The sequence below is a fragment of the Hyperoodon ampullatus genome, assembly GCF_949752795.1.
Source record: "Hyperoodon ampullatus genome assembly, chromosome: 1".
Classification (NCBI taxonomy): domain Eukaryota; kingdom Metazoa; phylum Chordata; class Mammalia; order Artiodactyla; family Ziphiidae; genus Hyperoodon; species Hyperoodon ampullatus.
In genome coordinates, this window is record NC_136914.1 from 180,584,566 (window position 1) to 180,599,733 (window position 15,168).

At 41.4% G+C, this 15,168-nt stretch overlaps 1 pseudogene across 1 annotated transcript; it reads right to left on the reverse strand.

Moving 5' to 3' along the window:
• Nucleotides 1-13,287: 13,287 nt before the first annotated feature.
• Nucleotides 13,288-13,775, reverse strand: LOC307049032 (large ribosomal subunit protein uL23-like; annotated as a pseudogene). Its single transcript has one exon. The product of its transcript is annotated as a large ribosomal subunit protein uL23-like (transcript).
• Between the last annotated feature and the right edge of the window lie 1,393 nt (nucleotides 13,776-15,168).

Genomic DNA, 15,168 nt, shown 5'->3' on the forward strand with positions numbered 1-15,168 from the left:
GCATGCCTGCCACCAGCAGGCTCTTCCTGAATCGCAATAAAAAGCTGTGAAATGTGTACACTGAGCCCTGGGTTTGTTCCTGTTTGCGTGGAAACATTGTGTTATGTCCTGAGTGTCCACTCTGCAGGGACAAGAGGCCAGCACCTTGGCACCCACTGGGGGTCAGATAAGTCCCTGTGATAAATCAGATGTGCTGCTCTCACATTATGACTTCTTATGTCAGCAAGGAGCTCTTGAGAACTGTTAGTGTCTGTGCTACATTTCTTAAAAGCCTATTTCCGCAGCAGCTATACACAGCTTTCAGACACCTCAGTGCTTCAAGGACACCCCAAGGGAGGACCACAGTTCAGCTTATGTGTTCCTTGCGTTTTCCTTGAAATATTCTTACAGCAATCAGGGAAGGTAACAGACCAACCTGACTGAGGGGTTAGCTGGGCAGGCCCAGGCAGTTGAGCTGCTTCATCTTCTGAAAGAGGCTTCAGAGAAGCGTTTCTGCTGGACAGTCACATAATCAGGTCATGGAGAAACTGAGTCCACTGCCTGTTGGCTGCTGGAGCTGCTGTCAGATCTCTACTCAGAGACTTGGGTTAGGCCTAACTGGCGGTAGTGAGTCAGAATGCCTGGCCTTCTCTCCTTCCTGCCATGAGTGAGTCAGTACCATTAAAGTTAAACATGTTTAAATAGCATTTAGCTTAACATTTTGGATTAAAGAAAAAGGAAATGGCTTGTAAAGATATGGCATTGCTTATTTATCCTGCTGGAAGTTACTTGTTCTTAGGGGAAATTACAAGAAAAGGTGTTTTGTGGAATGAGTTAGTTGCTCCCCATATTTCTGGCGTTCTTTCAGAATTGGTTTCACACGTTTCTGAACGGCCCAGGAATATCCAGTGTTCTGGCTTGGAACATTCGCTATTGTCCAGCTAGATATGGACCTTATATCTTGATTTGGGTTCTAATGACTTTTGAGTTCTCCCAATCCAAACCCAAGCTCAAAAGGATGTGGAGGGCTTCCCTGGTGGCGCGGTGGTTGAGAGTCTGCCTGCTGATGCAAGGGGTGTGGGTTTGTGCCTCGGTCTGGGAGGATCCCACATGCTGCGGAGCGGCTGGGCCCGTGAGCTGTGGATTGTGGGTGGCAGTGTCAACCAGAACAGCCTCTTTGTTTGTTTTTTTAAATTTTAGGAGGCAAATGAAGTTTTTTTTGCTTTCTGCAGGGTTTTTGTTTGTAAATTTTTATTGGGGTATAATTGATTTACAATGTTGTATTAGTTTCAGGTGTACAGCGAAGTGAATCTGTTATACAAATATATACACTCTTTTTTAGATTCTTTTCCCATATAGGCCATAACAGAGTATTGACCGGAACAGCCTCTTTGGATGGCAGTTTCTCTTACCAGACTTTATTCTTTGGGTGTACAGGCAGAGGCCTGAAGGGTGAGGATACATTCTGACATATTAATGATAGCAAGAGATTGGAAACACCCTAAAATGATAATTAGAAATTACTTGGATGGCAAGCTTTACTCTGCTTATTAGATTTGACAATATAGAGTTGACGCTTATTACTTCTAGTGTATTATAATGCTGTAGCTTGAAAAATGGGGCTTGCGCTTAGATGGCCACCTAATGACTGGTTAACATTTATCACATTTATATGAAATGGAATACTCTGTGGCTGTTAAGAATGAGGAAAATATACATATATCATTAGGGAACATGTACAAATAAGTTAATAGTTTGTGAAATGTATGTAGAATAAGTTCATTTTTACAAAGCAAACATATAAGAATAGAAGAAAACTGGTAGCATATATATATAGCAAATATTAACAGTGTTCAACTCTGTGGGAATATGAGGAATCCTCACTTTTTATATTATGTATTTCCATGATGCTTGAATTTAAGAGAAAACCAATACATATGTTTTAAAATGTGGTTGTGGAGGCCACATACTAGCTTATTGAAGATTGCTTCCTAATTAAGTGCTACTCAAAGTTTGCTGGTTTCAAACTTTGTTGCCACTTGGCAACAAGGGAAGTAAAGAAACACAGTGTTTAGAAACTCTTAAAGCAACTGGGCATCGCCTGGACCTACAAGAGTGTGATCAGTGGAGAATTCTTGTCGAATGGGGTATAGACCAGTTCAGGTTGTTGAACTTGTACGGTAAGTTGCATGTGAACTAGTCACAGGAAGTAGCAGAAGTAGCACCACATATCATGATGAATGAGGTTAAGGAGCAAACAAAAATCCAAAAAACCGGACCTCCTTCACAGAGAATTGGAGAAGCACTCCCATGTTCCTTTAACTTCACCTTGCAGTGTGCTGTTCTAAAATAGATACTTGCATCTCTCATTTTCTTCTTACTGTGTGTATTGTGCAGTGAGGGGCATGGCATCAACCCCAGACTCTAAGCATGTTATAAGAAGCAGTCAAGAGTGATGTCAAAGAAAATCGCTGACTTTCTCCAAGACCTCCAAAAATTCTCCATAAAAATCATGGGAAAACTGACAAAAATTTGGTCAGAATCAACTTTTTTCAGAACTCTGGAAATTAACCAGAGGCTTACAGTAATCCAGGGAGTATTTACATAAAACAAATTAAAAACAATCTTTTTTTAAGAACAGCGAGCTTTGTAATGTTTTTAACTTGCCCTATTCTTTTCTCATCTCTCCCCCACTACCTTTCCAGCTCCACTGTAAGCCTTGAAAACCAATGTAATAGGGAAGAACCTTTGTATTCTATTACAAGCTAATCACTAAAGGGATGTTGCCTGTGAGCTTAAATTATACATAACGGCCCATATCAGGGAACCCTGCCTCCCAGGTAATGAGCATTAAGCTAAAATACCTTTGTTTAGCTCACAGGGAACATCCTGACCAGGCCCATCTGTGTCTGACTGCAGGGAGGAAGAAATTAACACATCGCCTCAGGGGCTGATGGAAATCAGAAGTGTTTGACTCGACTCCCTCCCCTATTAGTATAAAAGGAGCCTGAATTTTAACCCAGGCAAGATGGTTCTTTGGGATGTGAGGCCACCATCTTCTTGGTCTGCTGGATTTCTGAATAAAGTCACTATTCCTCGCCCCAGCAACTCATTTCTTGATTTATTGGCCTGTAGTGTGGTGAGCAGCACGAGCTTGGACTCTTAACAAATTTTGGTGCAGCCAGCCAGGAGCCTTGCTACTTGAGGCTAGCCAGACCTGGTTGGGGAATTTTGGGGTAAGTCCCTAGCAGCTTCCGGGACAGCTTGTCCTGAGGATCTTTCCCTTCAAAATTCCCCAAAGTGGCACCGGCTTCCCCAGAGCTTGACAGTTGGAGCAACAAATCGACGTTTGGGAGCCAACAAGCTCCATACAGTAGGGTAAGTTGCTCTGGTGTGTACAGCCGGGAACTTTTTCCTCTGTTTGGGGCTTTTCTCCAGAATAAGCCAACTTGTCTTGTATTTGAGTGGGGTGCACTCTTGGAGAGAGGAAAGAGTTGTTGGACTTTTTCTGATTTGTAAACCGGTTTGTTTGTTCCTGTGGATGCTAGCATTTGTGTGTGCAGTTTGTGTTTTGTTTGTCTTGAATTTCTGTCTTTAAAAATGGGAAATGTTTCAACTATCCCTTAAGTCCTCTGAGGCTCATTTTGGATAAGTGATCTGATTACAGCTATGAACCCATGGGTGAGAGAAAGATGATACTTTATCATAACAATGTGTGGCCACAGTACCTGTTAGGGTCTGCACAAAGGATTTAGGCAGGGCTATCTTGGGACCCTGTGCACCATGTACTGCTTTCCTTGCTGTGTTAAGTACTTTGTTTATGGTCTCCTGTGTTGTTGGTATATGTAAAAACCCAAGACCAAACTTGAGGGTTTATTTAAGATTTTCTGTTTGTCGTTCGGGTTTTTAATTTCATTTTGTTTGGTACTGTTTCTCCATTTACAGCCAAATCAGTTTTGTGATATTTAAAACTTTTACTGATGTTACATGGAGGAAAGGAACAGAAAAAACTAAACAAAACCAAACCAAAAAACTCTGTTCTTATCTAAGAGTGGGGCATCCTCAGGAAGAGAAAGGTTGCACTTGGTTCCTAAAATCACCAAAAGCTACAAATAGAAATAGAAGTAAAATAAATATTAGTAAAAAGGATTTAGCCATCTAGACCGGTGATCTTGATTTGTCCCATCTGCCAGAAACCCAATTTGAATCCAACCTCTTTTGTAACTGATTAGTTTTACATTGTTGTACTTGATTCATGGCTGAAATGTTGGAATGGACCTGTGAGGTCCCTGTGTTTGTGTGTTTGTACATGTTACAGATGTGTGGCACTGTCAACATTAATGTGCAAAAGAGCTCTATTTATTTGGCTTAAAGGAAATTAAGCACTTACGTAAATACTCAAATATAAAAGAAACTAGTTAGAATGAATTCTGGGTTCATGTGATGTAGGAAATACTCAGTGTTGAATTAATATCTGGTATTAAGGTTTGCGTAAGCTTGTTGGTTTGTTTCCACAGACATGTCTTTAGAGTCATCAACATTAAGTATAATGCTGTTATTGTACCTAAGTTTGCGAGAAATCAATTAAGACCTGTTCCTTTTTTTGTTTAAATAAATTTATTTATTTTTTGGCTGCATTGGGTCTTTGTTGCTGCGCACGGGCTTTCTTTAGTTGTGGTGAGCAGGGGCTACTCTTTGTTGAGGTGCATGGGCTTCTCATTGTGGCTTCTCTTGTTGTGGAGCACAGGTGCTAGGTGCACGGACTTCAGTAGTTGCAGCACACAGGCTCAGTAGTTGTGGCTCGCAGACTGTAAAGCACAGGCTCAGTAGTTGTGATGCACGGGCTTAGTTGCTCCTCAGCATGTGGGATCTTCCCAGACCAGGGCTCGAACCCATGTCCCCTGCACTGGCAGGCGGATTCTTAACCACTGCACCACCAGGGAAGTCCCAAGACCTATTCTTGTTAACAGAGTTTGTCAGCGAGAAGATAATAATATGACAAAGATTTTAACTAAATAAAATAGAGGTATATGAGGTAAGAGTTTTAGGTAAACTCTATAGGAATAATTATGTTTGGGGAATGTCTATCTAAATTAGTTTCTCCAGATTTTCATAACTTGAAACTAAGTTAAATGAAGAGAATTCATTGACTCTCTGTCATTTCAAATAGGATAAAATATTAGAACATTAATTGCTGGACAGGTCTTAGTTTACCTACATTTGCCTTCTTGGAAGAGGAAGACTAAAGCATAAGTTTGTCAATCAGGAAATGCTGGTTTGACGGTTTTACAATTACTTCTTGAGTTTTCACTAGAGATTAAGGTTTTAAAGTTAAGAATTATAAAGGGAGCATTTCAGTATGCAAGATGTAGGATGTGTGTTTTCAGCAAAGAAGGTATGAGGAATGAAAACGCATCTTGTTAAAGGGAAAAAGGTGGTTTTGTTTTAGAGCTGGCTGTTTTTGAATGGAAAAAGTGAGGGACAGATTAATATGGATACAGAAAATTGTGGAAGGTTTTTGGAGGAGGAACACTAAAGAATTTTTTGTGCATGATGGGGATTGGCTAAGATAAGATTGAATTTAAGAAAACAAATTTTAAAGGTAAAGTCGTATAAAACCTGAATTTGGTTTTCTAAGAGGACAAAGTTTTCTTAAAATATTGAACCGCTTTTGGTAATTGTTTCTTTAAGTGATCCGTATTTACCGTTGAGATCTTCTATCACTGGTTAAAACTTTTTGATATTTTTGATGAACTTCCCAAAGATCAAATTCTAAATGAAGTTCATCTGACCTCTAGCTGACTTTGAGGTTTTCCCAAGCGTCTCTGGAACACTTCAAATTATTTGTTTTCTCTATCTCAGAGAGAGGAATATTAAACGAATAAGGCGTATTTGGTATGTTAAATTATGTGGGAAGCATTGTCAAATAAGTGATGATGAAACTTCTTAGATTGTATCATATGGGTAAAAGTTGTTAATATACACATTCTAGAAATTATACGGAACTCCTAAAATTCTGGTATATCCTGGTAAATAGTATCAGTCATAATTTTAGTAATTATCATAAATTGTTGTGTGTCACAGCAGTAACCAAGTTTCTTTTCAGTTGCATTGTAATCCCAGTTGGTTGATGCCAAAGCATAAAGGCATCCCTTTAATGGTTAGAGACAGTCAATTGCTATTTATGGTTTTACAGTAGCTTGTGAATGACTCTATAGCTATTGTGTGAAGAAGTGGGGAAGAATGATGAAATCCTTTATGTGTAAGCATTTATGCTATTACATCAGGGAAAATAAAAAGAAGGGAATGAGAGTGAGGATATGTTGCTTCAAACCCTAACTCCTACGGCTGAGCTAGCTGTCCCAGCCTGGCCAATATATCCAACCCCTCCAGCACCTTCCATTCCTATCCAGCCCCAATTCCTGGCACTGGGGCTCAGGACTTCCCTTCCTTCTAGGGGTCAATTACAAAATCGTGTGTTAGGTTTTGGGGCTCAGGTACTTGGTCTGGTATCACCATCTAAGAACCGACAGGGCACCCAATTTGCGCCAGGAGCCAATCCCAGGGGACGGCAATTTCCCTTCCCCCATTGCCTCATAGGTAACCTAAATGCAAATGATCTGCCCTCTGGGTTTCTCAGGCTTGTTTAACTGGAAAGATTGCAACCCTCCTTAATAGGGAGGATGCTCTACACCTGAAGTCCACTTGGCAGCACCCTCAGCTGAACCAGATTGGGACTGCAGTGAGGGAAGAATGCCCTTATTAGAGAACTAGTTATTGGTGCATCTTGGCAGGGCTTTGAAAAGGAGAACCAAAGCAAAAGATTTTCAAGAAATTCAGCAAAACAAATGAAGATCTCTCTGAATTTTTGGGAAGGATTTATCAGGTGTACAGATGTCATACTAATGCAGATCCCGAGGCCCTTGAAAATATTAGAATGGTAAATTTGACCTCTTGGTGAGGGCAAAGTGCCTCAGATATCGGGAGAGAGTTGCAAAGATTAGATGGTGCATTTGGAATGAACGCTTCTCAATTGGTAGATGTTGCTTTTAAAGTGTTCAATAGGAACAACAACAGAAGAAAGAAGACGCAGAACAAAACACCACTTTTTTGGTAGTAAGTCACCACTGGGGAAGGAAAACAGGTGGCCCTAGGCTAAAACATAAGCAGAAAAACAAAAGATGAGAGCCTCTCTCATATGGTAGAAAGAGAGAAACACTCTGGTGAATGAACAGTCCAGGGGCTCCCTTGGACTTGAGGTGCCTGATTCCTCACAGGAGCCCCGGGTAAAACTGACAGTGGGGAATGAGTTGATTAACCTTCAGGTAGACCTCACCCTGAAGTTTCTCACTAGAACAGCTTGACATCAGAGTCCCACCAGAACACACATTAAGCCTACAGATGGCGCTCATGAAAGCCCCAGGAAAGGAGACAGAGCTCTTTCCCCACAGGTCTCTGAAAGGTGAGACCAGAAGTGTGTGCTAACCGCACCCCAGAGAAGGCCAAAAACACATGGCCAATACAAATACCATTAAAAAGGGTCACTGGGACACCTAGTCTAAAAATATATCCTCTGAGGCAAGAGGATCACTTCTCCCACAGATTGACTTGTCAAAATACCAGCCGGTGTATTCCTTGTGTGTGCCCCTCCAGGACGTCTACAAAATTGGAAGTATTGGTACTGTCCCTGTGGGTGGAGTGGAGACTGGTGTTCTCACACCTGGCATGGTGGTCACCTTTGCTCCACTCAATGTTACAGTGAAGTAAAATCTGCTGAAATGCACCATGAAGCTTTGAGTAAAGCCCTTCCTAGGGACAATGTGGGCTTCAATGTCAAGAACATGTCTGTCAAAGATGTGCGTAGTGGCTGGTGACTGTGACCCATCAATGGAAGCAGCTGGCTTTCCTGTTCAAGTAATAATCTTGAACCTCCCGGGCCAAATCAGTGCTGGACATGCACCTGTGCTGGATTGCTGCACAGCTCACGTTGCTTGCAAGTTTGCTAAGCTGAAGGAAAAGATGGATCATCGTTCTGGGAAAAAAGCTGGAAGATGGCCCCAAATTCTTGAAATCTGGTGATGCTGCCATCATTGATATGGTTCTTGGCAAGCCCATGTATGTTGAGAGCTTCTCTGACTATCCTACTCTGGGCTGTTTTGCTGATTGTGACATGAGAAAGATGGTTGCTGTGGGTGTCATCAAAGCAGTGGACAAGGAGGCAGCTGGAGCTGGCAAGGTCACCAAGTCTGCACAGAAAGCTTAGAAGGTGAAATGAATATTATCCCCAATCCCGGCCACCGCAGTTTTAATCCGTGGTGGAAGAAGGGTCTCAGAAAAACTGTTTGTCTCAACTGGCCATTTAAGTTTAATAGTAAAAGACTGGTTAATGATAACAATGCATCGTAAAACCTTCATCAGGAAAGGAAAAATTTGTTTTGTGTGTGGCAGTTTTAAGTTATTAATCTTTAAAATCAGTATCTTGTAATTGGTTAAAGCCCTCCTTAAGGAAATTATCCCCTGATTAAGGCCTTGGATTAAGGCATTGGAACTACATTCATCCCAGAGACCACAATCAACAGGAAAAACTGAGAAAATGAATACCAACTTAACTTGGGATAAGGCCTTGCCAGTTGCCCTGCTACGGGTCAATGGCTTCCAGAAGCAGGCTTAAATTAAGCCCCTTTGGGGGACTTCCCTTGTGGCGTTCCCAATGCAGGGGGCCCGGGTTTGATCCCTGGTCAGGGAACTAGATCCCGTATGTGTGCCACAACTAAAGAGTTTGCTTGCCACAACTAAGGAGCCGGTGAGCTGCAACTAAGACCCAGTGCAACCAAACAAACTAATTAATTAATTTAAAAAATTAAGCCTCTTTGAAATATTGTATGGTAGGCCATTCCAGATGTCTGCCTAGGCGAGAGAATCTATAAATGCTCTAAAAGACCCAGCAGTTGGGCTTCCCTGGTAGCACAGTGGTTAAGAATCCGCCTGCCAATGCAGGGGACACGGGTTCGAGCCCTGGTCTGGGAAGATCCCACATGCCGCGGAGCAACTAAGCCCGTGTGCCACAACTACTTAGCCTGCGCTCTAGAGCCCGTGAGCCACAACTACTGAGCCTGCATGCCACAACTACTGAAGCCCAGGCGACTAGAGCCTGTGCTCTGCAACAAGAGAAGCCACCACAATGAGAAGCCCGCACACCACGATGAAGAGTAGCTCCCGTTTGCCACAACTAGAGAAAGCTTGCGTGCAGCAATGAAGACCCAACACGGCCAAAAATAAATTTATTTAACAAAAAAAAAACCCAGCAGCAGTTGCCAATTACGTTGAAACTTTGGGCACTATTCTAATCTTTGTTCGTGAGTTTGCCTCCAACAGGTCTGCCCATCCAAATGAAGTAGATGGGAATTTCATTGTAGCTGGAGAAGGGTCAACCAATTTGTTTAATTTTGTCTAAATAAACAGCACAGGAATTTAGTATTTGTATTGGGAACTGGAACCAAAACCCCAAGTTCAATTACAAATTAGACAACAAAGTGCTAAGCAGTTTTATCAGGTTCAAATAGTTGTAGATAAAAAGGACTAAAGATTCTAAGGAATATTCATAGCCTCTGGAAGTAGCCAGAGCAGTCTTCATCCCTTTTCCCACAAGACTGGAATGGACATTGACAATGGGGAATTGTAATAGCTAAGAAACTTTGCATTATATTACAAGCTAATTATTGAAGGGATGTTGCCTGTGAGCTTAAATTATACATAACGGCCCATCTCTGGGAACCCTGCCTCCCAGGTAATGAGCATTAAGCTAAAATACCTTTGTTTAGCTCACAGGGAACATCCTGACCAGGCTCACCTGTGAATGACTGCTCGGAGGAAGAAATTAACACATTCCCTCTGGAGGCTAATGGAAACCGGGAAATGTTTGACCTTACTCCCTCGCCTTTTAGTATTAAAGAAGCCTGAATTCTAACTTGGGCAAGATGGTTCTTGGGGCATGAGTCCACCATCTTCTTGATCTACTGGCTTTCCAAATGAAGTTGCTGTTGCTTGCCCCAGCAACTCGTCTCTCAATTTACTGGCCTGTCCTGGGGTGAGCAGTACAAGGTTGGACACCAACAGCCCACAATCACAGTGAAAATCAACAGCTTGGCAGCTACTGGAAAGAGTAGAACAGAGTTGGTGTTTCTTCAAAGGCTTATTCCCAGAGAAATGTCATTGTTTGACTTGACTGGTGGCTCCTAGGAAGACCCCCACTGCAAGGCTTTCTTTATTTGTATGGACTGGAAGCTCCCCTAGTGCAAAAAGGCTTTTCCCTGGGGCTGTTTGCTATAAAGCATTTAGAGGTAATTTTTTAAGTTGGTGGCAGTATGAGGTGAGGTGGTGAATAACAGTTTGAGCAAGCAGTAGGCTAACCAAAAATCTTAAAAGGAAAAACTGGGGAATAAAACGTCCTTAGGGGCTTTGAAAATTCTAACATATTGCTGAGAATCTAGAAGGCCATGCACATGTGTGAGGCTCAGTAAAGGCCATGCACATGTGTGTAAGCTCAGTAAAGACCTGAGAAGGCCTGAAGTTCTCATCTCTAACCCTGAGGCTTTATGCAAGCAGGAAGTGAGAACCAAGGCCAAGATGTGAGTTGCCTGGCTGAGTGTTGAAGGTGAGGCCCAGCATAGACAGAGTCTTGGCAAAGATAGGAGACTTACTGGTTCTAGGTACTTGAAGAAATCTCTGTCCAATCATTAGCTGACCACTAAGCTAACTGAGGAGAAATTTCAGTGGCCACACACAACAAAGAAAACAGACTATAGAATTAGTTCAGAAAGGTCACTAAACACTCAACAACAACAAATCTGGGGGGAGGACTATGGAATCTGATTTCCAGAGTTGCCACTTTATATTATTTAACATGTCCAGTTTTCAGCAAAAACAAAACAAAGATATGCAAGGAAAGAAATTATGACCCATTTGGGGGTGGGGGAGGGATAGAAACTGTGCCTTAAGACTTCAGAATGTGGACTTACTAGACAGAGACTTCAGCTATTTTAAACATGTTCAAAGAGCTAAAAGAAACCACATCTAAAGAATTGAAAGTATGAGATCAACATCAAATAGAGAATACAAATAAAGAATTAGAAATTATAAAAAGGAATGAAGTAGAAATTGTAGAACTCAAAATACAGCTGAAATAAAAAAATAAGAATTTTTTACCAAATCCAAGGCCATGAAGATTTACAAATATGGTTTCTTCTAATTTTTTTACGATTTTATCTCTTATACTTAGGTCTTTGATCCATTTTGAGTTAATTTTTATATATGGAGTGAGGAAGACGTCAAACTTTGTTCCTTTGCATGTAGATATCCAGTTGTCCTAATGCCTTTTGTTGAAGAGACTATTCTTTTTCTCATTGGATGGTGTTATGTGTTGAACTGAGTTCCCCCCAAAAAGATATGTTGAAGTCCTAACCCCCAGTACCTGAAAAAGAGACCTTATTTGGAAATATGGTCATTGCAGATGTAACTAGTTAAGATGAGGTCATACTGGAGTAAGGTGGACCCTTAATCCAATATAACTGGTGTCCCTATTAAGAGACACACATAAGAGGGATGATGACCATGTGACAACAGAAGCAGAGATTGGAGTAATGCAGCTGCAAGCCAAAGAATGCCAAGGATTGATGGCTACCACCAAAAGCTAGGAAAAGGCAAGAAATTCTCCCCTTCAGGTTTCAGGGAGAGCATGGCCCTGCTGACAATTTATAGCCCCCCAAACTATGAGACAATAAAGTTCTGTGGTTTTAAGTCATCCAATTTGTGGTACTTTAAGGCAGCCTTGGGAAACTAATATAAATGGTGTTGGCACCATTGTTAAAAATCAATTGACCATAGATGTTTCTGGACCATAGATGTTTCTGGACTCTCAGTTCTATTCCATTGGTCCAGATGTTTGTATGTCAGTCAGTACCACACTGTTTAAATTACTGTAGCTTTGTATTACATTTTGAAATGGAAGTGTGAGAATTCCAAGATTTTTGTTGTTGCTTTTTTTTTTTTTTTCCAATTTTGTTTTGGTTATTTGGAGCCACTTGCAGTTTTGTTGCAGCAAGCAGGGAGGGGCTACTCTTCGTTGTGGTGAATGTGCTTCTCATTGCAGTGGCTTCTCTTGTTGTGGAGCACAGGCTCTAGGTGCGTGGGCTTCAGTAGTTGTGGCACATGGGCTCAGTAGTTGTGGCTTGTGGGCTCTAGAGCACAGGCTCAGTTGCTCCGTGGCATGTGGGATCTTCCTGGACCATTGGCAGGCAGATTCTTAACCTCTGTGCCACCAGGGAAGTCCCTGCAGTTTCATATTAATTTCAGAATCAGATTTTTTTTTTTTTTTTTTTTGCAGTACGTGGGCCTCTCACTGTTGTGGCCTCTCCCGTTGCGGAGCACAGGCTCCGGACACGCAGGCTCAGCGGCCATGGCTCACAGGCCCAGCCACTCCGCGGCATGTGGGATCTTCCCGGACCGGGGCACGAACCTGTGTCCCCTGCATCGGCAGGTGGACTCTCAACCACTGTGCCACCAGGGAAGCCCCAGATTTTGTATTTTTTTTTTTTTTTTTGCAAAAAAGGCCATTGGAATTTTGACTCTGTAGATTGCTTTGAGAAGTAATTCCAACTTAACAATATTAAGTTTTCCAATCTATAATCATGGCAAGTCTTTCCATTTATTGAGGTCTTCTTTTTGTTTAAACAGTGTTTTGTAGTTTTATAAGGGTTTCAACTCCTTGGTTAAACTTATTCCCAGATATTTTCTTCTTTCGTATGCTATTGTAAATGGAATTGTTTTCTTAGTTTCCTTTACAGATTGTGCATTGCTGATGCATAGGAAAACTTATTTTTGAGTGTTGGTCTTGTACTCTGCAACTTTGCTTAATTTGTTTATTAGTTCCAGTAGAGTGTGTGTGTGTTCTATGGGATTTTCTATATGTAGAATCATGTTACCTGCAAAATAGTTTCTCTTCCTTTCCAATTCAGATGGCTTTTCTTTTTCTTGCCTAAATACTCTGGCTAGGACTTCCAGTATAATGTAGAATAGCAGGGTGAAAGCAGGAATCTTGTTCCTCTTCAGTGGAAGTTTTCTAATTTTCAGTGAGTATGATGTTAGCTGTGGGTTCTTCATAAATGTCCTTTATGTTTAGAAAGGGTCTTGAATTTTGTCAAATGCTTTTTCCACAGTGATTGTGTTTTCCCCCCTTTGTTCAATTAATGGGTTTATTAGATTTTTTTTATAGTGAAAACTTTTATATTTAGAATTAGCCAGCTGACTCAGTTAAATGATCCCAGTTTTGTTGGCAACATCCAAAGCATTGTAGCCAGGAGCCAATTAAACATATGCCTTCTTCTCTCCATCAGGCCTGATCAAGGTGTTGACCTTAGCCATGTCAGTGTCATAGAGCTTCTTCACAGCCTGTTTTATCTGGTGCTTGTTGGCCTTGACATCCACAATGAACACGTGTGTTGTCTTCCATTTTCTTCATGGCTGACTCAGTGGTGAGGGGGGAAGTTGATGACGGCATAGTGTCAAGTTTGTTTCTCCTAGGGGCACTCTTCTGAGGATATTTGGGCTGCCCCATGAGCTGCAGTGTTTTGGGCCATTGGAAGGTGAGTGATGGCTAGATCTTTTTTTTTATGGCGGTGTTTGTGGCAGTGGATGCCTTTCAACACTGCTTTCTTGGCCTTCAAAGCCTTTGCTTTAGCTTTGGCTTTGGGAGGGGCAGGGGCTTTCTTCTCCGCCTTTGCTGCCATCTTCGTGGAAAGGGTTTCAGATTGATTTCTTATGTTGAACCATCCTCGCATTCCTAAGAGAAATTCTTGGTCATGATGTATGTATGATACTTATGAGGTTGGACTTGGTTTCTTAGTATTTTTGTGTCTGTGTTACTAAGGGATATTTTTATTTTATTGAAGTATAGTTGATTTACAATGCTGTGTTATTTTCTGGTATACAGCAATACATATACTTTTCAGTTATATATACTTTTCCATTATGGTTTATTACAGGATATATTTTTTCTCCTGCAGTGTTCTTTTAGAAAAATTTTCCATTTAAGTATAGTTGATTTACAATGTTAATTTCTGCTGTATAGCAAAGTGAGATATACATATACATACACATATATACACACACACATGTATATATTCTTTTCCATTATGGTTTACCACAGGATAATGAACATAGTTCCCTGTGCTAAACAGTAGGACCTTGTTTATCCATCCTGTATATACTAGCTTGCATCTGCTAATGCCAAAGTCCCAATCCTTCCCTCCTCTATCCCCTCTGGCAACCACAAATCTATTCTGTTTCTATTTGGTAGATATGTTCATTTGTCATATTTTAGATTCCACATATAAGTGATATGATATGGTATATGTCTTTCTTACTTTGCTTAGTATGATAATCTCTAGGTTCATCCATGTTGCTGCAAAGGGCATTATTTCATTCCTTTTTATGGCTGAGTAATATTCCATTGCACACCACATCTTCTTTATCCACTCATCTGTCAATGGACATTTAGGTTGTTTCCATGTCTTGGCTATTGTAAGTAGTGCTGCTATGAACATGGGGATGGATGTATCTTTTGGAATTAGTTTTGTCCATATATATGCCCAGGAGTGGGATTGCTGGATCATATGGCAAGTCTAGTTTTGAGGAACTTCCATACTGTTTTCCATAATGGCTGCACCAATTTACATTCCCACCAACAGTGTAAGAGGGTTCCCTATTCTCCACACCCTCTCCAACATTTATTATTTGTAGACTTTTTTTTTTTGCGGTACACAGGCCTCTCACTGCTGTGGCCTCTCCCATTGTGGAGCACAGGCTCCGGACGCACAGGCTCAGCGGCCATGGCCCCCATGGCTCACGGGCTCAGCCGCTCCGCGGCATGTGGGATCTTCCCGGACTGGGGCACGAACCCGTGTCCCCTGCATCGGCAGGTGGACTCTCAACCACTGCGCCACCAGGGAAGCCCCTATTTGTAGACTTTTTAATGATGACTATTCTGATCGGTATTATAGGATATTGAATATAGTTCCCTGTGCTATAGAGTAGAACCTTGTTGTTTAACTATTTTATATGTATGTTAACAAGGGATATTGGTGTGTAATTTTCTTTTCTTGTGATGTCTTTGTCTGGCTTTGGTATAAGGAT